Source organism: Rhipicephalus microplus, chromosome X (genome assembly GCF_043290135.1).
Source record: "Rhipicephalus microplus isolate Deutch F79 chromosome X, USDA_Rmic, whole genome shotgun sequence".
NCBI lineage: Eukaryota > Metazoa > Arthropoda > Arachnida > Ixodida > Ixodidae > Rhipicephalus > Rhipicephalus microplus.
In genome coordinates this window covers 223908192-223933841 of record NC_134710.1, presented here as the reverse complement: position 1 = coordinate 223933841, position 25650 = coordinate 223908192, and the positions used below count along the sequence as shown (strand labels likewise).

Genomic DNA, 25650 nt, shown 5'->3' with positions numbered 1-25650 from the left:
CATTCTCAAATGGCACATGTGAATGCCAAACAATGAACTTAAAACCAGAGGACTGCGCTTGGCCTGGTTCTAGCGAGATGCGCTTCCGGGTAAGCTTTCCCCTTTTTATCCCAAACTGGGGGCGACTTTGACGGATCTGCTCATGACCTGTGTGAACAACAGAGTCTCCTTTGTTCCCCTTCGCGGAACCGATCGACGTGGTTAGTTGGCAAGTTAGGAACTCGCTCTGCCCTCTGCAGCACCCGCATAAGTTGCGCCATACAACGCGCTGCTCTGCATACTTCTTACTACCACACATCCTTGGTTTACACAGTTAGAAGAAGTCAAACCTGGCCGCGATCTATTTATTTATCTTAGTCACTAATGGCAGCTGACAACAAGGAGTTTGTAAAACTCCCTATTCCAAAAAAAAAGGAAATGCAGGATTGTAGTATTCTGCTCTACTTGGTTGGTTGGTTCGAATAACGCGTTCGATGCTCTAACCACTGAGCTACCACAGCGGCCTTGGTTGGTTGGCATGCTATTTTATTTCATTTTATTGCCTTGAAAGACCCTGTTTAGAGGTATCACATAAGGGGTTACCATTAATGGTAATCTAACAGCACTTCAGACTGAACAAAATCAGAACGACAAAGGCGGCACTGATTAACAATTACAGTTTATTACTGCAATATCCTGCTTACTATATATTATTGCTCGTGCTCCCAATATACTATATGGGCCGTATTTACACTTATAATTAAAGCACCCCCAATAATAGTTATCAAAAATGTTTTTGCCAGTATAATAAATGCGCCTCCAACTTTTATCACATGCAGTCTCACAAATGGTCATGCTGTAGCCTCCCCACTTGACTCAATCCAGGTGATGCCATGGCAACAAAAACAGATGCCGTGCAGAACTATACCACGCTCCTAATTTTTAGGGGCGAAGCTCCTTATAGCGGCACCCGTTCGTCCCTCGTGACCGTAGTAGTAGTGTGTAACAAATATCATATTTTGACCTCCAAAGTGGTGCCGGTGAGAGATTTCTTCTGTGCGTTCTCGAACAATAAAAGATAGTGCTCAATGTACATGCCAATGGCTGCTGAGGGGGAATTAGAGACAGGAGAATTCGGCTTTTAGTTAACGCGCACGCTGCGAATTTTTTATGGTTCAACAAGGCACAGAAGACAAGAAAGGGTTGCTACGTTACACTCGCTGGGCGTAACCTCTTAGGCTTTAGAAAGGTTTAGTGAGCGTTGGGCCGCAGTGCCATGAATACAGTGAACTAGTATATACCATGAACTCGAGATGGTTAAAGGTGGGAAGTAGACACGAAGCGCAAGCCGTAAGAAAGTATGCGTGTGCCTCCTCTCGTTCAGTCCTTGGAATGTCCGCTGGATGGCGGTGCTTCTATATGAGGAATATATGACGAAAAGGTGCGAGATGGTGGTACTTGGACTGTTGAATAGGTGGACGAACGGACACACAGACAGATGCATGGACGGACGCACGGATGGCTGCACGGACGGATGGACGCATGGACGGACGCAGGAGCGAATGCATGGACGAAAGCAGGGACGGACGCACAGATGAACGTGCGGACGCACGAACAAACGTACGCACGGATGGGCGGATGGACGCACGGGCAGCCACACAGACGCACGCATGGATGCACGGAAGCAAGAACGAATGGACGGACGGATGCTTCGCCCCACTATCCATCATTCATTCCGTGGATATGCTACCATTTTTTTTCTATATTGTTTTAGATATCAATTATATGGACACTCTCTGCTGGATTTTGCCGCCGGCATCGGTGTCGACGACACTCACCATATACGTACACACACACACACACACACACACACACACACACACACACACACACACACACACACATATATATATATATATATATATATATATATATATATATATATATACACACACACACACACACACACACACATATATATATATATATGTGTGTGTGTGTGTGTGTGTGTGTGTGTGTGTGTGTGTGTGTGTGTGTGTGTGTGTGTGTGTGTGTGTGTGTGAAAACGCAAGAAAAAGAATAACCCAGAAAAAGACTCCGGCACGCAGAATCGAACGTGGAACTTCTGAAGTGCAAGTCCGAGGCGTTAACCACTGAGCCACGAAGGAGCTTCTTTATTCTTTTTTTATTGCCTGTGTGCATACAACATTCACAAACAAATATACAACAAACAAAAGACAAACATGAAGAAATAGAAGAGTTAAAAGCGTTAAAGTTCACAGGCTATTATTTAAAACTCCTTCATCTGTAGAATGCTTTCTACAACGGCAAACTTTTCGTACGCCGAAGCCCGAATGATAGGTTGATTAGAATCGCAACTGCGCAAGACCTTGAAAAAATACGATGAAGTGAAAGATAGCTGACCACAAGAGATGACTGCTTTTTATTCGCAAACATGGCAACCAACTACTATGACGCCGAGGCCTTCCAAAAAGTTGCTTCACTGAACAAAAAAAAGTTATCACTGATTCATCTTAATGCACAAAGCCTTCAAAATAAAAAAGAATCTGTTGACCTCCTTCTGAACAACTTGAATCACCGGTTTGACTTCTTAGCTTTCACCGAAACGTGGTCTATTGATAACCGTGATAACATACAGTTTACGAACTACAGTTGTGCATCAATCTGTAGGGAAAATAAACGCGGGGGTGGTGTGTCGATTTATGTTCACGAGAGCGTGAAATACAATATTGTCGAAGAATACACTGTAATATCGACGCATTTTGAATCTGTCATGGTAAAATGTCAAAGCCTTTTAGTAGCTGCTCTATATAGGCCCCCTTCAGGCGCTATGACTAATTTCCTAGATTTCATATATGAAATGCTTGAGTACTGTGAAAAAAGTGGCGCACGGGCAATTATTACCGGAGATTTTAACATAGATATGCTGTCCTCAAGTTGCAACAAGCAAAACTTTCTTGACCAAATGCTTTCTTTTGGTTATGAAAATACAATTTATGTAGCCACCAGGATTACACAATTAACTGAAACTGCATTAGATTTATGCTTCACGAACTGTAAAAATGAGGTATGCGCAGGAGTTTTGACAGCCGGAGTCAGCGATCACCTTCCAATTTTTGCATTTTTTACCTGGGCAATAAAACAACGAAGTCCAGTAAATCCTACGCATTATCGAAAAATTAACCAAGAAAATATCAAGCTTTTCCAAAACGTTATCGCACGAGAGAGCTGGAATAATGTTTACAATAACGCTGACCCTGTGAGCGCCTACGACATATTTATAACAAAGATAACAGAGCTTTACGATCTAGCCTTTCCTTTCGTGGCATACAAAAAACCCAAGAAGGCAAGAAAACCATGGATTGATGCTGCACTTCTAAAAAGGATGAAAGCAAGAGATAAGTTATTCACTGAATTCATAAAATCTAAACGCCTAAAGTACTTGATGGAGTTTAAGCAGGTCAGAAATAAATTAGCGTCTGATATTAGAAAGGCCCGAATAAACTACTACGAAAATAAGTTTGCGAATATACTCAATGATCAAAAAGCTATTTGGAACACTATCAACGATCTTTTGCAACACAAGAATACGAAGACCATTTCTGAGGTTCAAATAGAGGGCAGATCTTATTCCGGTACTCAACTTGCCCATATGTTCAACGACCATTTCTTGAGATCAGGAGCTTCCGATACTTCAGTTGGTGCCGTCCAGCCTTATAAATCGTATATTACAGCATGCATCCCGGAATCCATTTTCCTAACTCCCACAGATGAATCGGAAGTAGCCGTGCTGATAAAGAATTTAAACAACAATTCTGCTGCTGGCTTTGACGGTTTAAAGGCTGAACCCTTGAAAGCAGTTTCAGAGAATATTAGCGCACCTTTTTCCCATATCTGCAATCTTATCTTGAACACTGGAACGTTCCCTGACAAACTAAAAGTAGCTAAAGTGTCTGTTATCCACAAAGGTGGTGATGAAAATGACATGGGTAATTACAGGCCCATTTCTGTTTTGCCCATATTTTCCAAAATCATAGAACGTGTGATATATGTACGATTTGCAAATTTCTGTAGCTCAAGAAAAGTAATTACAGAACATCAGTATGGATTTCAGAAGAATAAGTTTACTGAAAAAGCCCTGCTATCTATTAAAGATAAAATAATCGATAATTTTGAACAAAAACGCCTCACAATCGGAATATTTCTTGACTTTAAGAAAGCGTTTGATTCTATTAAGCATGAAATTCTTCTACAAAAGATTACCGAATACGGAATAAGGGGCTCGTCTCTTAATTTAATAAGAAGTTACCTTAGTAACCGGTTCCAATATACTGATATAAAACACTCAAAGTCTGAAATGGGCAAGATAAATTATGGCGTCCCACAGGGCTCCATACTTGGGCCACTTCTATTTCTATTATATATAAACGATATCGTAAACGTACCTCTAAACAGCAGATATTATATTATACGCAGACGACACTAATGTATTTTTTTCCGGTCAGGATATCTCTAGTATAAAAAAACAAGCTAACCTTTGGCTTAACAATTTGTCTCTATGGTTGAAAATAAATCAGTTAGAACTAAATATCAAGAAAACAAAGTACATTATTTTTCACCCTCGAAACCATTCCATTCTCCGTAATACGCAGTTGTCATTCAGAGGAGTTTCGATTGAGCGAGTTCAGACTCAAAAGTTCTTAGGCGTCATTTTTCACGAAACGTTGAACTGGTCTAGTCACATAGATAAACTACGTAACCAGGTATCACGGTCCATTGGTGTGATTGGAAAAATTAGGTGCTTTCTACCCCTTTGGGTGACAAAGCAACTTTACTACGCTTTAGTTTATTCCCGCATACAATACTGCCTGTTAATCTGGGGCTCGACAACAAAAACAAATAAAATTGGGATTCACCGACTGCAAAAAAGAATGCTACGTATAATCGAGAATGTTCCGCGTCGAACGCCTTCTGCTCCTCTTTTCCTTAAGCATGGAATCCTAACATTTGAAAATATCTTTCATAAAAAGCTAGCGACAGTTATTTACGATCAAATCAAATCAAACGCAGTTAAATTTCATGATGCTTACTCCCGGAAACTACCAATGTATAACTTTAGAAGAACCACCTATTACAGTGAGAGGACTCGGACCAACTACGGTAGACAAAAGCTGGCGCACCTTATTCCTTCGTTTTTAAACTCAAATACCATGGCCACCACCATAGTGAATGAAAGTCAATCCCCAGCAATTTTCAAAAAGAAGATACACGCTTATCTACTCATGCTTCAAACGTGATATGTCTTTTTTGTGTGTTAATGAAGTGCAACTCGTGTAGCTTTGCTGAAACGCACTGTAAATTTTTCACTTCCTCACAACTGTTCACAACTACGTTTTTGTTTTTATAGGATTTTAAAGGGCTTTTATGTGTAAAGAGTGCATTTATAGATGTGTAATTATTTCTTATCTTTTCCACGCTCTACGTCTACACTTTGTATATTTCACTGTATTTAATCTATGTATTTATGCTCTAGACACACATGCTGAGTGTTGTGCATTATTGTGGTCTGGGCGGGGATCGGTGCATTGTCAGGCATTCAGTTGCCTTTTCACCACCCCTTTCCATTCAACCACTGGAGAAGTGATGTATGTTTAAAACTATGATGATGAATAAACTTCAAATAAACTACATGATGAAGCCATTCGGGCACATCTTGTTGAACCTTTTGTGATTCTGTTTGCGCTTAAGTCTAAATAAATAAATGTTTGCGCTTAAGTCTCCGATCACCCAAATCAGTGAGCGGGAGGGTTCTAAGAATTGGAAAAGAAAAGAAAAGTGAACCCCGCAACTGTCTTTCAGCTAAGTACGACCCCTGAGCAGTGGTTCACAGAAGAAGGGGAATGGGGGAGCAATAGACTTGAGCGAAGAGAGGAAGGAGGAAGGAGACGGCGAGCGAAGAGACCGAAAAGGAGGGGGGCGTGCACAGATCGTCTACCAAAATCACGGGGCGCGAATTCTCTAAATTCGCTCACGCGGTCCGCTTCCGTCAACTAAGTCGAGCAGCGCTGAAAGGGCACGCTTGATACGCGCGCGGCCACTGTTCGGGAACAAGAGGTGTTCAGTTGTCCGAGGCAGGCCGAGAGCTCCATACGTTGCGAGCATCACCTGTCTGCTCGCGTCGCCAGCCGGGCAATGGAGCAAAAGGTGGTCCAGAGTCTCCAGGGCGCCACAGTCCATGCAGTATGGAATGCCCGGAGTGCCGATGTTTTGCCCGGAGTGCCGATGTTTCGGTAATCCCTTGAGAGGGAGCCGCCGCGGCGGCTTTCCAGCTGCTACGCGAGGGTCGGGATGACGCTCGCACACGTAGCGGGCGGTAAGGAGGCATCCACAGAGCACACGAAGTTGGACGCCTCGTTACCGGGTGTTCCGATGTGTGAAGCCACCCAGTGCGGCGAAAGGTGGCAGCCCGTTAGCTGCACGGCGTGTAGCTTCCGGGCAACTCTCTGCGCAAGGAGGCTGCCGTCTTCCTCGCGCGAGATCGCGGCCAAGGCCGCCCGGGAGTCGCTGATGATGGCTGCAGCGCTCATGGGTGCCCGCTCACTCAGGAAATCGGCTGCTAAATCTATAGTTTTGCTTATGGTACCTTCTAACGGTGGCAGCAGCTTTCAAAGTGGCGACGAGCAGAACAGTGGAATCGAGCAGCGGGAAGCTCAGCTTATAATCTTTCCCCGAAACTTGATCCCACCACCAGGCAGATAGTTAAAAGTCCGTGGGTTTTCGCACTAAGTAGACTTAAAGAAGCGCACACGTGCAGTGCTGCTTATTGATCTCTCTTTCTCGGCAAGGATGAACTAATTGTATTTATACAGAGAGTTGTGAGGTGATGCACAAAATGTTGCCGCCATATCCACAAAGTGATGTGATGTAAGAGCTGCTTGCTCGGAGATCATCGCGCAAGCCATGAATCTTCCGTGTACATCTCCCACCATCAGGTATAGACGTGGCAACGTTAGTATGTATCCCAGCACTGTCTGTTTGCACGTTTCTGCGCATACCCCATACTTTGTAGTAGAAAACAGTGTGTTGCTCACAATTTTTTCATAGTCGTAACCATATCGCACAAATGCCTAGGTTTATTGAGAGTGACACTATATATGCCATATCCATGACGATAATAGTGAAGCACGTGTTGGGGGCGCCGACCGTACTTTGTTTAAAGGCGTGTACCCTGTATTCCCTGACAAAGGCAGGCTCTCAACTTGGAAGAAATAAACATTTTCGCACGTTTCGCCCCCCCCCCCCATATATATATATATATATATATATATATATATATATATATATATATATATATATTCTGGAACGAATTAGGTAACCTTGCCCTCCCACTCATCAAGTAGTTGGTACGCCACTGAAACAACCAAGGCGGCCGAGCGCGCCGCCTCTGTAAAAGGTGACGACTTCTTCCGTGTTGAATTGAAGCATCAAATGGGTATTAATGGTAAAGAAACTTATCTTTGCTGCAAGAAGTGGGCGCAACCACGCTACTTCATTCATTGTAGGTTTGAATCTAAAGACGGGCCGTGGTTGACAAGCATGCGGAAATTACATTGATGTCTAGCACGCATAACGCTCGAAGCAAAGCGCAAGCCGATTCCCCGCTTTGTGGGAAGCAACACAGCATTCTTACAGCCACATGCAGCCGCAACCTTTCTGCTATGATTCCGGAAAACGTGAGAATCACGCATGCGCGTGCCTCCTTCAGGGTTGTAACTTTCTCTGTGGCCCACTCCTAATAACTATAGCGCAAAATTTCTACGGTGGTCACACGTTGCACATTTGAGCGCCATCTGGCCACGCATGGGTGAAAATTATGAATGATTGGTTCAATTCCAGAGCTTCTACAAATGGATAAATCATGATTTAAAAACTGCGCGCATGCTGGGAGGTCTTGCGTACCGCGATTTAAACGGCAATTTCATGTTTCAGTGAAACTGCCCGAGTCCAGTTTTTTTTCCTTTTTTGCAGTTTCATTTCATTCATATTTCACGGCAGCTCTTCGAAGACGAATTAGTTTTCAAAGCTGATCACGTTTTCGCCTGTAGATCAAAACAACATTAGGAGGAAGTGACAGTGGCTATGGGCCAATTCTACAGACGTAATCTGTAAGCAAGGAACCCCGTGAACTGAAGTCGCGGACGGCAGGCGCATTGGCAGATTTTTTTTTTCGGAGAGGGCACTGCCTTGATTAGAACTGGGGGTCGGGAGGAGGGTGCAGACGTAATCTGTAAGCAAGGAACCCCGTGAACTGAAGTCGCGGACGGCAGGCGCATTGGCAGATTTTTTTTTTTCGGAGAGGGCACTGCCTTGATTAGAACTGGGGGTCGGGAGGAGGGTGCAGACGTAATCTGTAAGCAAGGAACCCCGTGAACTGAAGTCGCGGACGGCAGGCGCATTGGCAGATTTTTTTTTTCGGAGAGGGCATTGCCTTGATTAGAACTGGGGGTCGGGAGGAGGGTGCAGACGTAATCTGTAAGCAAGGAACCCCGTGAACTGAAGTCGCGGACGGCAGGCGCATTGGCAGATTTTTTTTTTTCGGAGAGGGCACTGCCTTGATTAGAACTGGGGGTCGGGAGGAGGGTGCAGACGTAATCTGTAAGCAAGGAACCCCGTGAACTGAAGTCGCGGACGGCAGGCGCATTGGCAGATTTTTTTTTTCGGAGAGGGCACTGCCTTGATTAGAACTGGGGGTCGGGAGGAGGGTGCAGACGTAATCTGTAAGCAAGGAACCCCGTGAACTGAAGTCGCGGACGGCAGGCGCATTGGCAGATTTTTTTTTCGGAGAGGGCACTGCCTTGATTAGAACTGGGGGTCGGGAGGAGGGTGCAGACGTAATCTGTAAGCAAGGAACCCCGTGAACTGAAGTCGCGGACGGCAGGCGCATTGGCAGATTTTTTTTTTTCGGAGAGGGCACTGCCTTGATTAGAACTGGGGGTCGGGATGAGGGTGCAGACGTAATCTGTAAGCAAGGAACCCCCTGAACTGAAGTCGCGGACGGCAGGCGCATTGGCAGATTTTTTTTTCGGAGAGGGCACTGCCTTGATTAGAACTGGGGGTCGGGATGAGGGTGCAGACGTAATCTGTAAGCAAGGAACCCCGTGAACTGAAGTCGCGGACGGCAGGCGCATTGGCAGATTTTTTTTTTTTTCGGAGAGGGCACTGCCTTGATTAGAACTGGGGGTCGGGATGAGGGTGCAGACGTAATCTGTAAGCAAGGAACCCCGTGAACTGAAGTCGCGGACGGCAGGCGCATTGGCAGATTTTTTTTTCGGAGAGGGCACTGCCTTGATTAGAACTGGGGGTCGGGATGAGGGTGCAGACGTAATCTGTAAGCAAGGAACCCCGTGAACTGAAGTCGCGGACGGCAGGCGCATTGGCAGATTTTTTTTTTCGGAGAGGGCACTGCCTTGATTAGAACTGGGGGTCGGGATGAGGGTGCAGACGTAATCTGTAAGCAAGGAACCCCGTGAACTGAAGTCGCGGACGGCAGGCGCATTGGCAGATTTTTTTTTTCGGAGAGGGCACTGCCTTGATTAGAACTGGGGGTCGGGATGAGGGTGCAGACGTAATCTGTAAGCAAGGAACCCCGTGAACTGAAGTCGCGGACGGCAGGCGCATTGGCAGATTTTTTTTTTTTCGGAGAGGGCACTGCCTTGATTAGAACTGGGGGTCGGGATGAGGGTGCAGACGTAATCTGTAAGCAAGGAACCCCGTGAACTGAAGTCGCGGACGGCAGGCGCATTGGCAGATTTTTTTTTTTCGGAGAGGGCACTGCCTTGATTAGAACTGGGGGTCGGGATGAGGGTGCAGACGTAATCTGTAAGCAAGGAACCCCGTGAACTGAAGTCGCGGACGGCAGGCGCATTGGCAGATTTTTTTTTTCGGAGAGGGCACTGCCTTGATTAGAACTGGGGGTCGGGAGGAGGGTGCAGACGTAATCTGTAAGCAAGGAACCCCGTGAACTGAAGTCGCGGACGGCAGGCGCATTGGCAGATTTTTTTTTTTCGGAGAGGGCACTGCCTTGATTAGAACTGGGGGTCGGGAGGAGGGTGCAGACGTAATCTGTAAGCAAGGAACCCCGTGAACTGAAGTCGCGGACGGCAGGCGCATTGGCAGATTTTTTTTTCGGAGAGGGCACTGCCTTGATTAGAACTGGGGGTCGGGAGGAGGGTGCAGACGTAATCTGTAAGCAAGGAACCCCGTGAACTGAAGTCGCGGACGGCAGGCGCATTGGCAGATTTTTTTTTTCGGAGAGGGCACTGCCTTGATTAGAACTGGGGGTCGGGAGGAGGGTGCAGACGTAATCTGTAAGCAAGGAACCCCGTGAACTGAAGTCGCGGACGGCAGGCGCATTGGCAGATTTTTTTTTTTCGGAGAGGGCACTGCCTTGATTAGAACTGGGGGTCGGGAGGAGGGTGCAGACGTAATCTGTAAGCAAGGAACCCCGTGAACTGAAGTCGCGGACGGCAGGCGCATTGGCAGATTTTTTTTTCGGAGAGGGCACTGCCTTGATTAGAACTGGGGGTCGGGAGGAGGGTGCAGACGTAATCTGTAAGCAAGGAACCCCGTGAACTGAAGTCGCGGACGGCAGGCGCATTGGCAGATTTTTTTTTTCGGAGAGGGCACTGCCTTGATTAGAACTGGGGGTCGGGAGGAGGGTGCAGACGTAATCTGTAAGCAAGGAACCCCGTGAACTGAAGTCGCGGACGGCAGGCGCATTGGCAGATTTTTTTTTTTCGGAGAGGGCACTGCCTTGATTAGAACTGGGGGTCGGGAGGAGGGTGCAGACGTAATCTGTAAGCAAGGAACCCCGTGAACTGAAGTCGCGGACGGCAGGCGCATTGGCAGATTTTTTTTTCGGAGAGGGCATTGCCTTGATTAGAACTGGGGGTCGGGAGGAGGGTGCAGACGTAATCTGTAAGCAAGGAACCCCGTGAACTGAAGTCGCGGACGGCAGGCGCATTGGCAGATTTTTTTTTTCGGAGAGGGCACTGCCTTGATTAGAACTGGGGGTCGGGAGGAGGGTGCAGACGTAATCTGTAAGCAAGGAACCCCGTGAACTGAAGTCGCGGACGGCAGGCGCATTGGCAGATTTTTTTTTTCGGAGAGGGCACTGCCTTGATTAGAACTGGGGGTCGGGAGGAGGGTGCAGACGTAATCTGTAAGCAAGGAACCCCGTGAACTGAAGTCGCGGACGGCAGGCGCATTGGCAGATTTTTTTTTCGGAGAGGGCACTGCCTTGATTAGAACTGGGGGTCGGGAGGAGGGTGCAGACGTAATCTGTAAGCAAGGAACCCCGTGAACTGAAGTCGCGGACGGCAGGCGCATTGGCAGATTTTTTTTTTTTCGGAGAGGGCACTGCCTTGATTAGAACTGGGGGTCGGGATGAGGGTGCAGACGTAATCTGTAAGCAAGGAACCCCCTGAACTGAAGTCGCGGACGGCAGGCGCATTGGCAGATTTTTTTTTCGGAGAGGGCACTGCCTTGATTAGAACTGGGGGTCGGGATGAGGGTGCAGACGTAATCTGTAAGCAAGGAACCCCGTGAACTGAAGTCGCGGACGGCAGGCGCATTGGCAGATTTTTTTTTTCGGAGAGGGCACTGCCTTGATTAGAACTGGGGGTCGGGATGAGGGTGCAGACGTAATCTGTAAGCAAGGAACCCCGTGAACTGAAGTCGCGGACGGCAGGCGCATTGGCAGATTTTTTTTTCGGAGAGGGCACTGCCTTGATTAGAACTGGGGGTCGGGATGAGGGTGCAGACGTAATCTGTAAGCAAGGAACCCCGTGAACTGAAGTCGCGGACGGCAGGCGCATTGGCAGATTTTTTTTTTCGGAGAGGGCACTGCCTTGATTAGAACTGGGGGTCGGGATGAGGGTGCAGACGTAATCTGTAAGCAAGGAACCCCGTGAACTGAAGTCGCGGACGGCAGGCGCATTGGCAGATTTTTTTTTTCGGAGAGGGCATTGCCTTGATTAGAACTGGGGGTCGGGAGGAGGGTGCAGACGTAATCTGTAAGCAAGGAACCCCGTGAACTGAAGTCGCGGACGGCAGGCGCATTGGCAGATTTTTTTTTTCGGAGAGGGCACTGCCTTGATTAGAACTGGGGGTCGGGATGAGGGTGTAGACGTAATCTGTAAGCAAGGAACCCCGTGAACTGAAGTCGCGGACGGCAGGCGCATTGGCAGATTTTTTTTTTCGGAGAGGGCATTGCCTTGATTAGAACTGGGGGTCGGGATGAGGGTGCAGACGTAATCTGTAAGCAAGGAACCCCGTGAACTGAAGTCGCGGACGGCAGGCGCATTGGCAGATTTTTTTTTTCGGAGAGGGCATTGCCTTGATTAGAACTGGGGGTCGGGAGGAGGGTGCAGACGTAATCTGTAAGCAAGGAACCCCGTGAACTGAAGTCGCGGACGGCAGGCGCATTGGCAGATTTTTTTTTTCGGAGAGGGCACTGCCTTGATTAGAACTGGGGGTCGGGAGGAGGGTGCAGACGTAATCTGTAAGCAAGGAACCCCGTGAACTGAAGTCGCGGACGGCAGGCGCATTGGCAGATTTTTTTTTTCGGAGAGGGCACTGCCTTGATTAGAACTGGGGGTCGGGATGAGGGTGCAGACGTAATCTGTAAGCAAGGAACCCCGTGAACTGAAGTCGCGGACGGCAGGCGCATTGGCAGATTTTTTTTTTTCGGAGAGGGCATTGCCTTGATTAGAGCTGGGGGTCGGGATGAGGGTGCAGACGTAATCTGTAAGCAAGGAACCCCGTGAACTGAAGTCGCGGACGGCAGGCGCATTGGCAGATTTTTTTTTTTCAGAGAGGGCATTGCCTTGATTAGAACTGGGGGTCGGGAGGAGGGTGCAGACGTAATCTGTAAGCAAGGAACCCCGTGAACTGAAGTCGCGGACGGCAGGCGCATTGGCAGATATTTTTTTTTTCGGAGAGGGCACTGCCTTGATTAGAACTGGGGGTCGGGAGGAGGGTGCAGACGTAATCTGTAAGCAAGGAACCCCGTGAACTGAAGTCGCGGACGGCAGGCGCATTGGCAGATTTTTTTTTCGGAGAGGGCACTGCCTTGATTAGAACTGGGGGTCGGGATGAGGGTGCGGGTGACCGCTATTTCGCGCGCTATATACCACGGGAAAATTCGGGAAGGGGCGGGGGGGGGGGGGCATGGGCTTGGTGTACCACTCCCTGGCTACGCCACTGGCAGATGGAAACCCGCGTGGTCGGGTACACACATGGGGACGGACGCCCGGGGAGGATGGTGGTGGTGGCGCAGGCTACGGTAAAAGTTACCATGGCGAGAAAAATAAGCTTTAGCAAAGATTAGAGTGGCACATGTATGGTGTAAGAAAGAAGGTTTCGTCGAACGTACTGGCCGAAAACGCAGAAGCAACTGGCCACAAAATGGACCTTAATAGGGTAAAAATAACGAAAACAAGGGAAGGGAACTAGACTTCCGGGTTATATCTTGACTCCCTGACAATTCAGAGTCCCATTTTAAGATATACATAATCGAACATTTTTCACGTTTATTTTTCATTGTGAACCAGGCTCCCGTGCGGACACCGAAACGTTCTGCTTTTATGTGAACAGTCATGGTATTGATGTAACCGGTCTGCCCAGAGGACCGGAGCCAGCCAGAGTCTCGAGGAGATGTCGAGGAGAGGAGCCGGAAGCTGTTAGCAGTAACTTTTAGTTACAATATTTACAGGTAGCGCGTTACGTGATTCAGTTAGCATCATGGAAGCTCTCGACGGAAGCATGATGGGAGCTTCTGCTTGTGAGAGCCTGTCGGGAGCGCCTCAGCGCTCGCGTTTTATGTCCTGGACTTCCCAGGATTCCTTGCATGAAAAACCATGGAGGCCACGACAGTCCAATGAAAATTGCCATATTCACCTCGGCCCTCGAAAGGGGAAGGTGAAACGCCGCCTCCGTTCCGACCAAGAAAAGAGGGAAGAAGTACGTCCAGTTCAGCCCATGGCGAGAGAGAAAGCACTGCACACCACGCACGACACAGCACGTTGAGTCTTACGTGGAAGACGTTGAGTCTTACGTGGAAGTCAATTTCGTAGTCTGTTGCAGTGATGGGTATGTGGCGCCAGGCAGACCACAAATTGTGGAAACAGTGATCTCAAGCTGCCACGGTGAACGTGGAAAATGCATCTGTAGGCGGTTCTCAGACGCTGGGCCCTTTGCCCGGGGCACCTTGACGACAAAGCAAGCCGCCTCGACGGCCAACAGCTCTTCCTAATCTGTCCGTCGGTCAGGCGGGTCCAAAGGGTTTTACGAGTGCGCCGATTACCTGGGATAACTAGAAGAACGTTTTTTCGGTTGTTGCCGCTCTTGGTGCATCTCTGGGAGCACTCACTCGAAAGAAACCAGGGTGGGCCCAGCCGCAACGTCTCATGCGTCAAACCAGGCAGGCCGGTCATAAAAGTATGTGCTCATTTTAACCGCATGAACTCGAAATAACAACAAGGCAGAATGACATCATTTTCCCACCATTTCTGCCCTTTATCTCTACTTTTCTGCCACCAGTACTCTAACCGTCTCTTACTTGCTTCTTTCCCTGTTTGTGTCTCAAACCGAAATCCTTATGTAGGCTTGTACCCACACGTAAACCTAGGTGAATATCGCTGCATTCAACATATATATATATATATATATATATATATATATATATATATATGTGTGTGTGTGTGCAATTGCGCCCTTAAAGGGGGCGCTTTTCAACCCAAGGAAGAAAAGCGCGATTTTTGCCGTGCCGTGTGCAAGCATTTGCACACAGTTCGTACATTGTGGGAGCGAAGCACCCTTTTCAGATTATAACTGCGCAGTTACTCCGCAAAACTTTTTAGTGTGTGAGTGGTCCAACGAGATAGCGAAAATTCGCGATAGACAACCATACGCCCGAATCAGTAAAATAATATGTCTAGGTCACATGTTAAAAGGGAGCCTATAGACTCATTGACGAAAATCCATCGCATAATTAAGATGGGCTGTTGCGGATTCGGCCGGCATTCTCAAGTCCTGACAGACATAATTTCCCTCCATCATTAAAGCGGAATATGTACAACCATTACATTTTGCCCGTTCTGCCTGGTGCAGACATTTAATTGAATAACAAGGAAACTTGAAAAGAAGGCAACGACCACCCAGCGTGCAACGGAATGAAATATCGTTATGATAAGCGTAACCAGGAAGACAGCAAAAGAACAAACAAGGGCATAGTCGATATCCTAATAGATAGTAAAATGAAAAAAAAAAAGGGGGGGGGGGGTTTGGGCAGGTTGACCAGGACCGGTAACAGAATGCTCAGTTAGAATCTCAGAATTGCTACTAAAAGATGACAAACGCGCCCGAAAATGGCCGGGTTAGGCGGCGCGACGAAATTGAGAAATTCGGAGGCATAAACGGGAATCACCTGGCTCAATATATGATAGGTTGGAGATCACAGGGAGATGTTTTCGTCCTGTAGTGGACGCCGGACAGGCTGATGATGATCATTATCGCTGTCAGAACGAATTATTATTTTGTTCCAAACAGATGAGGGAGACAGATGGGATATCATGCACAACCACACATGACAAAAACAAGATGTCAAGATGGCAAAGTCAACTGACAATAAACCGGAGAACGCTGCTGCAGTAACGTCGACGGATAAACTACCGTAACAGTATACCAAGCTGTAGTGAGCCGGAAAACACGCGAGCGTACACGTAATGAAGCACGATAGGCCAACAGAACGCACCCGAGGGGGAATGCGCTGCGACTGCGCATTTCTCGTTGCGATTCGCGAGGTATAATAGTGTCTACAGGAAGCGCGGCAATACGTCAGCGTGATGGTGATTCACCCCACCTGCTGCACTGAAGACTTTCAACTGGGTGTATCCAGAATCACAGTGGGAGAAGGTGCATAGCGGTTCGCGCTTCATTATAAAACCATGGCTGATAAAGTCTAGCGCTTATATACTACCAGTATATGCGTCGCGCGGCTCAATTGGGCAGCACTACAAAAGTGCTTATCGGCTGTTATGGCGGATGAACGATAACCATATACGGCAGCTGGTACCTGCTATGAAAAAAAAAATACCCGCAGGTTATGCTTTAGTTTTTTACGAAACCTATCAGTGATGAGTATATATATATATATATATATATATATATATATATATATATATATATATATATATATATATATATATATATATATATATATATATATATATATATATATATATATATATATATATATATATATATATATATAGGTAGGTAGCAGCAGTTTGGAGGGCGCTGTTATCGGGCGGCATCAGCATTGTTTCCGTCCGTCATTCGCCACCGTCGGTAGAAAGTGATTCGATAAACAACAAAAATAAAAAGGACGCTATTTTTTGCTTCCCAATGCGGGGGCACGGCTCAGCGCCATTAGGGGTGGGTAAAGGGAAGTAAGGTTGATAAAAAGAGGGAAGATATCGAGAAGGGGAGAGAATTAGACGACAACGTCGGGAATGGCCCAATGAAGGGGACGTACCTCGAGCGTGGAAACGCGGGCTTGGAATGAAATTTTCTCAAGGTTAAATTTTTCCTGATGTGCGCAGAGTTCTATGTCGACTTTATACGTTGCCCTGTACAGAGCGTTTTTATTAGACTACGATGAAATATTTGAGCAAGGCTATTTGTCATCGCAGGTGCGATGCATTGATATGGTTCAGATGCGTTCATATACTGAAAGCGTTGTTGTTTAGCTCAGTATCAAGTCAGTTAAAGTAGGCTGAGATGTTATTTATTATTTATTTACAACATGCTGCGGTCTTGAAAAAGACCAAGCAAGAGAGGCACAAAAATTAAGTGGAAAACACACGTAAACGTGAAAGATGAATGATGTGCACAAAATACAGAAGATAAGTACATTATACAGAGATTATACTTAAACATATTATACATTATACTTAAACACAGGTTAATACGACCCTCAGAACAACGGTGATGGGTGTATCTCCCTATTATACATTCACAATTGCGATAAACAGTAAAGCAAGTCGAGTACAGACTACAGTACAGACGATATGGCACGCTCAAAATGGCAAATAGACTGAGATGTGAAAACCACTTCAGGCAGTGAATTCCATTCCGATACTGTACGTGGGAAAAACGAATTCTTGAACATGTTTGTGTGGGCTCCATACGGAAGCAAATTGTACGTGTGCCGATGTCTCGTGGGGCGCAATTGAAATGGCTGAATGTATACCGATGCATTTACCTTTGTGGAACCAGTATAAAGAGCAAACAGCAGTTTGATTGATTGATTTGTGGGGTTTAACGTCCCAAAACCACTATATGATTATGAGAGACGCCGTAGTGGAGGGCTCCGGAAATTTCGACCACCTGGGGTTCTTTAACGTGCACCCAAATCTGAGCACACAAAAACAGCAGTTTCAGCCTATCGATTTTTCGTCTATCTTCCAGGGTTGAAATGCTATTCGCCAGTATTAGAGAAGCCTTAACTCACATTCCCTTTGATGACGTACTGAGAAGGCTAAATAAAAAAATAATACGTGGGAAAAGTGTGTAGCGCAGCAGCCTTGCTGTCGGAGTGCCGGGGCTCGTGTTCAACGCCCAGTTCCACCAAGAAAATTTAATCGTTCATTTCTTTATGGCGATGATCGTCTTACAGAAGGGAAGACGAACGGAGACAGCTGCATGGGCACGTCGCCGACACTTTGCAAACTGATATGCAAAACTGCAGCGCGATAATCTCGTCAACGCTTGTATGCTTGGAACTCCAGCTTTTTTTGTAAACCTCTTTTGATGCCTAATCAACATTTTACAAGGCCGCAGATCATGGGACACCCAAGTCAACGTTTTAGTGTCCGATGGGTTAACAAACTTCGTAGGCGGCAGAAGACGAAATAGGAGCTCCTTTAATCTGACAAATATGAAGCACCGCTTCCACTATCTGCTGGGCTACTGCCAGCGCGAGCAAAACATTTACTGGGACCGCTTGCAAGCCAGAAGTGGCGACGGACAAGCATCTGCACACTTTTTTAATAACACAATAATAACACAATAATATTAACACAATAATATATGCATGTAGCAATATCCATAAGGTTTTAGGTGGCAAAACTTCCAAACCGCAATACGAAGTATGCCATGTTGGAGGGCTCCAGATAATTTAGACTTCGTAGCGTTCCTTATCGTTGTTATGACCGTCGTCAGTAGGCGCCATGCTGTCGCTGAGAAGCGTAGCCGGGCAGCGCTCCCACGCCTGGAACCCCAGTTCTCTCGGAACCAGCGTCCAAAGCTGACGGGGGAGCGGCGCTCTTTTAATCCTCAAACAAGTAGCCGACTGGCCGGCTGCCTATGCCCGCCAGGTATTGTCCCTGCTAGCCGGAGGATGAGACGTCGTGTCGCCATGACGCCGTAAGCCATTCCAGAGAGGACAACAAAGACAGCATCTTCCTTGGAAGAAACCGCGGCCGCCGCCACAAATAGCCCTGCTAATTGAGCGGACAGATCGGCGGACCGTTTAATGTATGCTGTCAGGAGCTTGGGACCCCTCGACCAGCGGCACACACACGACGAGGAAGAGCCCCTCTGGCGCCACCTTGCAGTGCAGTGATCACGACTCAATATTGGATGTTCACGTGGTCCGTGCATGTTCGTACCCCTCGCCTGTTGTGTGTGATTGGTGTTCCACTCAAGAAGGAGGAGCCCGACAGGGCTTATAACTACGCCGCAGAGTGCTGGACGTCGCTCTGGACCATGTAACGGTTCAACCACCACGCTAGTGGTTTGTGAACTCCTAACCTCATGCTGTAAATAAGTGTAAATAGTGCCATAAACCTGTTTGTTTTTCGTATCCCCATCTTGTCAGCGTTTGTTTCCTCAACCCGAAGCTACACCACGCTACCACAAAAAACCAGGCAGACCCCGGTCCACAACAACTGGTGATCAGCGCTGGGATCCGAAGCGACTGCTGGTGAACAGCGCCGGGATCCACCACAACTGGTGAACAGCGCCGAGAGCCGCAACATCGTACACTGGGATCACACAGCATACAGACCTCTGGCGTTGCGCCCCCATCGAAAATGCGACAGCTGCGGTTGGGATCGAACCCGCCACCTGCAGGTCAGCCACGCTAAGCATACTACGCGTATCCCTGTGTGCATGGTTGTGGCATTTCGCTGCTGGACACCAAGATTTAAAGGGTCCGACTTCGGGCAGCAGCGAGACCCAGCAGGACTGCAACAAACGTTTCCTAGTTTGGGTACATGCTACACAAAGTATGGTATGACTGATACAAGTAAACCCGCTAGGTAAAAAAAAAACGTTCACAAAAAAATGAGCAATTTTTCATACAAGTATTGAAGGTTCACATAGGCTCGCGTCATCTTCGGAACCATCAATGTCATTAACAACGAAGAATACAGTTATGTTCGGAGACAGATATTGTGGAAGATCCTACCAGCCAATTAGCCAGCCGCGGTGAAGCAGAGGTTATTGTGCTCGGCTGCCGACCCGAAGGTCACGGCTTCGATCCCCACCGCGGCGGTCGCATTTCGACGAAGGCGAAATGGTAGCAGAGGCCCGTGTACTGTGCCATGTCAGCGCACGTTAAAGAACGCCAGATGGTCAAACTTGCCAGAGCCCTCCAAGCTTCTCTCAAAGTCGTGAATTTGGGACGTAAAACCACAGATAATATGATGCCACTCAACCGCTCGAACATGCTAACTAAGTAAAAGCAGGCCATTTTGGTGGTTGGCAGTTCACAAGGAAATGGTGCACCGGGGAAAGATTGTAAGAAAACGCACTACCATTGGGAAGTGGTATTCCTTTATTATAGGCGACCTCTTCTGCATTTATTAGGGCAAAATGGGTACTTATTTTTGGCAGAAACAACCGGTTGATTGATCAAGGTTCCTGAATTCATTCTTCCGGTAGCAGCCAACCATGCAGTCAAAATTTAACTTAACAAATTTTGACCACAAGTGCCCATGCTAATACCCCGTGCATGCAGCATAATACTCCCTCTCTCTCTCATTTTTTAAAAGTGTACGTGTTGGGGGGGAGGTAATATTCTCGCAAACATTTAACAATGAGAACATATGACAATGAACAAATTTTACGATCTAATGAAAAACTTTATGAAAGGAGAACTCAAAATTCACTTCGCACCGTGTGCCGCTACTGCCGGTAAAATCACCGAGTGTTTCGGAGAAGAAGAAGCGATTGTGAATCTCGCAGGACAATAAACACTATTTTTTTCGGCAACCTACCATTCGAAACAACGACATTAAGATGAGCGTTAAGATCGTAAACGGGCGATCTTAAGGTATCAGAGCTTGACAAAACTTAAAATTCAGCGCGATGTCGGGAAATATTCGAGCGCAAAACAAGACAATCACACGAACTAGATAGACTGGACAGGCGATATACTTTCAATTATTTTATTTAAGGCTTAACACACACAAAAAAAAATGCCAGCGCACACAGTCAAACGCATTGCAAAAGTCGACGTTTTAAGTTCACAGAATAACTATGATACTTATTTTCGGCCTTCCAAAGCTTAACCGATGTGTCACTGACACACATCTCTTCTTGACATGGTATACCTCTAGCAACTGCGCCACCTTATCCCTACCTCTGCTCGGAATCTTCAATTCACTCAGTTCCGGCTCACATGCCCAGCACTTTGCGCAATTTTCTGCCAAACTATAGTACTCCACTTAACATCCCGTGCATGATCCATCACCCGGTTATTACTACACGACGACCCGTCCGGCCAATGTACACCTTTCCGCCGAACAACTACACTTCATAGACAACCCCCGAATACGGGGGTTGTCTAGAAAGCATACAACAGTTAACAAACTGCCTACCATGTTTTTCTGGCAACCACTTTTCTTCCCAATAATAAACACACGAGCACAACTGGGCAAGCTTCTGGCCGCTTCGCCGGGCGGCCGTTCCCCACAAACCAACATGACGCAGACCAAGCAGGTGCAGTGAAGATTGTGCGAAGCGTTGGGCCGCGTTCGGGAAAAGGAAATCGTTCTGTGCACCTCAGCACTGTACGGGCCCGGGCCAGCCCGAAAACGCGAGCCGGGCCGTCCGAAGCGTTTTCCGGCGGGCCCGGGCCAGGCCCGGGCTTGAGGCTGCGGGCCAGGCTGGACTCGGCCCATTCATTTAACGGCCAAAGTCTGGCCTTCGAACACACCCGAACGTTATGCACTGCATACCACAAGGCATTCTGTGCCAAACTGAAGAGGCACATGCATGTGATCTGTTTGCGTCATTGGGTGTTATTTTAAGTGTATCTTTAATGTTTGTTTCGTGAAGAAGAGTAAAACATTTTACCTGGAATAGCATCAAGTATGGCGTGTAGCAGGTTAATTATATAATTACATTGTACGAGGCGATTACAGTTGCGTGACGACTTTATAGAATAAGAACGAATTATATTTCATCTGCATTTTGGTGGCTCTTCACCATATATAACGTTAACGTTTTTGTCTTGCTGGATTAAATTATTATTCACGAGCCATTTTTAAAAAAAATGTGCAATTAACGTTTCCAATTCCAGTGTAGAAAAGTGCATTAACGAAAATATTCGGGGTTCGCTTCTATCCGCTATGTTCGCACTAGTGGTACACTTCGTTTAAATAAATTATTTCTATGTTTCATTTTCAATCTACTGTTATTGTAATGACTTTCCATGCGTCACATCGGCTACATTTCATTTATATTCTGTCATGTGCCAAAACGACGATACGTTTACGAACCACGCTGTAGTGGGGACCGTAGTGGGGAGGAATCGCACACACGTCCTGGACGTAACAGTGAGACACCTTAACCGCTTAACTACCCTCCGAACCTGATTTTCCGTCCGATCACTAGCTACAAAATGCAAGGCATGGTTAATAATGATCATCAACAACTAATAACCCTAGCGAGTCCGAACCGGGCCTGATAATGAACACGCGCACTCTGGATAAGTCAGGGCTGGGAACCACAGGCCCGGGCCGGGCTTCGTAAAGCGGGCTCCGAAAAATCAGGCCCGTGCAGTGCACATTCTGGGTATCGCAAGCAACTACAAGCAGCAACTACAAGCAGCAACGAAGGTTGTCATCGATAGAAGGGAGTTGTGCGAACGGTAATCGCGTGATGGTTGATGGCAGCGAACGACACATTCTGATCTCGCGAGTGTTGAGCGGCCCGGTGGTCGCTGGTGCGCCGCAAAAAATATGAGTGATCTCTTCTTCAATTATCTGATTTGTGTTATTCTTGCCTAGAGGATGGGTAATATTGGGTTGATGATCAAACAGGTTATCAATAATAGGTTAATTTTAGAGGATCTAAGTTGAAACGTGCCCCGCCGCGGTGGTCTAGTGGCTAAGGTACTCGGCTGCTGACCCGCAGGTCGCGGGATCGAATCCCAACTGCGGCGGCTGCATTTTCGACGGAGGCAGAAATGTGGTAGGGTCATGTGTTCAGATTTGGGTGCACCAGAAGAACCCCAGGTGGTCGAAATTTCCGGAGCTCTCCACTGCGGCATCTCTTATAATCACATGGTGGTTTCGGGACGCAAGACCCCACACATCAATCAATGCATTTCGAAGCAGATGAAGCTCCTTTCACATCTTTCTCCAGCGGAGGCGTGGCCATGTGGTATAAAATCCTCTTGCTACGCAAACGACCCGGGTTCGTTCCCCATTTGAACCCAAACAACCCTGGTATGGTCTCTGCTCCAGGTTTTTTTATCATTTATTTGAACCCCACAAATCAAATCATTAGGTAAAAACGTCAGGGAAAATTGCGATAATGCATTGTTCTGACCATGTGTTTCTTTTCCTTTATATAATTTCGGCATTAATATTATTCACACCACTGTAATATTTGGAGAGCTGATTCGATATGCAATAATGGGAAATATCGTAGTCGTGGGTTGCTGCTATAAAAAGTTAGTAACTGTTTAGAGTAAACCTTACTGGTTCAAAAATCTTTTCCGTCTTGTCAGTAAACATAAAGCAAACATTTCTGCGCTTTCTGTAATACTAAAAACCAGGCCAAGGTTTAACACTGCATATAAATTATTTTGATCTATCGTGCAAGTTGAACTAATGAAACACGAATAACCTAAATCAGCGTTAATTCTTTATAAATGTTGTGAATTGAGCTAGGGCAATGTGTTTGGTACAGACATTTAGAGCGCAAACACGCACTCATTTTGGTGAACATTTTTCATACAGATACTGTCGAGGTTCGCCGTGCTTTCAGGACACGAAAGAGAAAGGGGAAAGTTGTTCGCTAGACCAGTGGCGAGGAATGCGTAAAGGAAGGGGTCGTTTGGCAGAACAGGTTGCAGGGCGCGCGACGTTTCTGTGGAAGTAAAGTGGGGTTAAACGCTCATTTCTGCAAGCCATTTGACAAGATGGCTCAACGTAGAACGGAGGGGACGTAGTTGTGAAAGTAAGGAAGAAAAGAGAGGGCACCGTCTCGAGAAACTAGTAGTATTTTCTGTGTTGACGATAAAAGAAACACGGCGCTGGATGAAAAAGCGCACGTGCACTTTTTCATCCAGCGGCCGTAGGAGAGAGTAACTACCACGTTGTTGCATTTTGCCATGCTTCCTACCGGGATGCAAAAATTGGGCGCCTTCTTCTGCGGCCGAACTATAGACTGCACCTGCACGCGTAGCCAGGCCGTGCTTCTTCTAACCACAACCACCACCACCAGTTCTGCTGCCATGGCCATGGATGCAGTTTTTTTTTTTTTTTTGAGGGGGGACAGGGGACGGATCGAGATTGGAACAGTTTTCCCGACGAAACAGGTCAAGCTATAGTAAAACTGCCAAAATACTTGCCTTCACTGCCCTTTCTCTCTAATAAAACATTCCTTTCCTTTTCTCTCTGAGACACAGTGCTCAAATACGAGAATAGTTTTGACCTGGACAATGCAACAAGGATGGCCTGTGAAGAAAACGGGGGAAAAGAGAATTCCTGGAATCCTGGCACGCACGCCGTAACGCCTCTACTTGCATCACCTTCCGTGATCTCCGGACGTTTGCACGGACGTGTATGTTGAGTAAACTGGTCGACCTTCCTTTATTTCTGTCAGTATATGATGAAAATGCGGTTGGCATGGGTGGCGTGATGTTAGTACCTCTTATTTATTATGTTACGTAGTAGTGAACTTTTCTTTATTTTGTGCTTGAGGCTGTTCGTTTGAAGCAATACATGCTCATACGACAAGAATCAAAACAGAGTGGGCAGCACAAATAAAAAAAACAGAAACAAAGGCAACTTCTTTCGGAGACTATTTTTCTCGGGAGAATGAAGGTACGCTTTTCTTAAAACAAGCCGGAAACATACATACTGTAAGGGTCTAATATGCTTGAAGTATGACAATGAGCACCAACTAAAATGCGTGTGTAATTTATCAGCAATATTATCTCATAAAATTAAGAGATGATCGGGAGATGCATTCCTGGTGTCTTCGAGAGTAGCGAAATGCGCTGATTTTAGTGACAAAATGCTTTAGAATGTTTCAGCAACAGTAGGGCTATCGATTAAGAAATATACGGGAAACTTTCATCCGTTTTAAACTTTGTTCGCGTCACGGAGGAGCGTTTTTATGACGTATCGGCTGTCTGACACCAGAGTAGATAGGATCGACTTCTTGAAATTGAACGCTGGTCTTAGCTGGGTCTTTTATGGGGCGAAGCTCCTTATGGCGTGGCTTGTGCGTCCCTCGTAGTACGTAACCACCAGTGGCACATACCCGAAGTAGCGGTCCTTACGATTTTGACCTCCAAGGTGGTTCCGGTGAGAGATTTCTTCTGTGCGTTGTTGAACAATAAAAGATAGTGCTCAATGCACATGTTAATGGCTGCTAAGGGGGAATGAGAGACAGGAGCATTCGGCCTTTAGGTAACGCGCACGCTGCGATCCCAATTAGCAGCTATTGGCATGTACATTGAGCACGATCTGACAAGAAAGGGTTGCTACGTTATACTCGCTGGGTGTAACCTCCTTGGTTTTCGAAAGGTTTAGCGAGCGTTGGGCCGCATAGCCATGAATACGGTGAACTAGTATATACCATGAACTCGAGGTGGTTAAAGGTGGGAAGTAAACCCGAAGCGCAAGCCGTAAGAAAGTGTGCATGTGCCACCTCCCGTTTAGTCCTTGAAATGTCCGCTGGATGGCGGTGCTTCTATATGGAGAATATATGATGAAAAGATGCGAGATGGTGGTACTTGGAGTGCTGAATAGATGGACGAACGGACACACAGACAGATGCATGGATGGACGCATGAACGGACGCAGGCGCGGATGCATGGACGAACGCAGGGACGGACGCACGAACAGACGCACGCACGGACGGGTGGATGGACGCATGGACGGTTACACAGACGTACGCAGGAACGGACGGAAGCAAGAACGAATGGACGGACGAATGCTTCGCCCCACTCCCCATCATTCACTCCGTGGATATGCTGCCATTTTTTTTGTGTGTGTGTGTGTGTGCGCCTGGTCGGTTTAAGAGGCTAGTTATTGTCGTGTATACTCGAAGACTGCACAG

The 25650-nt window shown here is 46.9% G+C and overlaps 1 protein-coding gene across 2 annotated transcripts in view; it reads right to left on the bottom strand.

The window, feature by feature from the left end:
- Positions 1-25650, bottom strand: part of LOC119187506 (putative acyl-CoA synthetase YngI) — a 173186-nt gene that overhangs the window by 107724 nt on the left and 39812 nt on the right. The window lies entirely within an intron of this gene.